Raw genomic sequence first — 2,253 nt, 5'->3', positions numbered from 1 at the left:
ACAGAGAGTGGGAGAATGTAGAAGAGAGTGAGATGGTACAGAGAGACAAAGGGAGGCAAACAGAAATTCTCCATTCACCATGTCTGCTCATCGTCATAAAGGAGAAGAAAAAGGTAACGAAGGCCAGCCTTTCACCAACTCAGGGCAACAGCAACAGCATTACAGCCGATAAAGGAATTTTGCATTTTTACAGATGACGTTTGTCAGCTAATGAGAGATTCTGGTAAGTATGCTGTTTCGCGAAGTGAAATTGACAATTTCCCAGGCAATAAAACAATAAAAAGCATAAGTAGCCTGAATCTGTGATATAAAACATTAAATCTCTTTGTCTCCATAGATGCTGTCAGGCCTGCAGAGTTTCTCTGTCAATTCCTGTTGTTGATTCAGATTTCCAGGATTCGCACTTCTTTGTTTTATGCTAGTCTGAATCCTGTTTGTGACAATACTCGATTAATTGCCAGCTCCACACAACATTCCCTGCTTTGGGAAGGTTGTCAACAACATAAACGGTCAGAGGAAATCCCCCATTGCTACAGCAGTGAGAGCATTGAGTCCTTAACAGTAGACTTCCACGGAAAGTGAAATATGGCGCTGTAAGTTTTCTCAATGAATCCACCTTTACTTTTTTCATTTGTGATCATTTTAGCTGCACATCAGTTTCTTTCTTTCTTCCATTTCTGTCAGCTTGGAAAAGGCCTTTCCGCCCATCTGCAGTGCGGGTCAGTGGACATTCATCTTTTCGAGTCCAGGGGCCACTAATTCTTGGAGGACCTTCTGAACTGCATCTCGGGTGTGGTGGGTGCGAGGCTGTACCACTACATTCACCTGTCTATAGATATCGAAGAAGGGTCTATCTATTCCACACCACGAGGCTTCCTCATCACTCTTCTGAATCGTGGTTATTATTACCCTTGCCCATGGCACCTCCTTCTTTGATAACAGGAAACCGATATCCCGTGTGAGGTGTACCTGTAGCCGTGGTGGATACTACTCAGTGCCAGTAACTGGGTACACAAGGATCTCTGCGTAAGCATTTATTGCCTTATTTATAGTCGTCCTGGTTACCAAACGGGCATGTAAAGGTCAACTTAACATCCTTGCTTAAGATTACCGTCTGCGATTGTATCCCAGACACCCCTGCCTTCACGACTCGTCTTGCCATGCAGCCCCACATTTCTATGAGTCTTCTAATCACTACTTACACTTGTTTGAATCCGGTGTTGTCCAATGTCTCCTCAAGGTCAGCTACACGTTTGCAATGGCTGGCGTGTGTCAACGTGGCTCTTTCGGCGATCTTAACAGCTGTCTGTGTTGGAGGGAGCCCTTGGAACGGTACCAGCCAGCTCTTCGCCTTCATGCTTTTGCTCCTGAAGTCTTTCACCACTATCCAGTCTTCAGGTTCTAGATTGTGCATCTTCCCTTCTGCTGGTTGGGGTAGTGCTGCCCTTCTTTTGATTCTGTATTTGAGACAGAAGTGTGGAGAGTTTTATACCGTAACATAATATCTCGTCCTCACAGTGGTCTGATATCTGTCTTACAATCGGTCTTGGGCCAATTCCTGTATTAGGCCACCTTCCAAACAAAATCACAAAGGTCCTAAGATTTACTCTTCCTCTCCTTCATATACATTAGCACAACTGGAAATGCCTTTGTCCATGTCACCTCTAGTTACTCACAATATTTTGTCAATTTATTTTTAAGGGTAGTTTTCTCTCTTTCCACTGCCCCACCGCTCGCTGGGTGATAGGCAAAATGTTGCGTCACCTTTATTTCCAAGTAAACACTGATCTGCTGTAGGGCAATATTTATAAATGGCTTTCCATTGTCGCTGCTTAGCCTTTCAGGGATGCCCCATCTCGGAATTATTTCAGTTAGCAAAGCCTTGGCTACCGCACTGGCATCCTGTTTAGACGTGGGAGCACTTCCACCCCTTGGGAAAACATCAACTATTACCAGACAATGCCTTTTCCCTTCGCTGGGTGTTAGTTCAATAAAATGCATCTGTAAATGTTCAAAGGGTCTTTGGGATTGTGGGTGTTCTGCCTGATTCATTTGTATTCCCCTCCCCACATTATTAGTGGCACAGAAAACACATTATTCACTTTTTTTTAATGAGTAATGAGTAAATCCCTTTCTGTACCAGCGTGCTGAAATATTATCGTACATCCCCACTTTTGACACATGGTCCTTACCCTGTGTGACTTTGGCATAGAAAGGGAATAAAGATCGTGGTAGACAGGGTTTACCATTGGG

The sequence above is a fragment of the Chiloscyllium plagiosum genome, unplaced genomic scaffold, assembly GCF_004010195.1.
Source record: "Chiloscyllium plagiosum isolate BGI_BamShark_2017 unplaced genomic scaffold, ASM401019v2 scaf_4105, whole genome shotgun sequence".
NCBI classification, from domain to species: Eukaryota; Metazoa; Chordata; class Chondrichthyes; order Orectolobiformes; family Hemiscylliidae; genus Chiloscyllium; species Chiloscyllium plagiosum.
Note: the sequence above shows the minus strand (reverse complement) of the source record.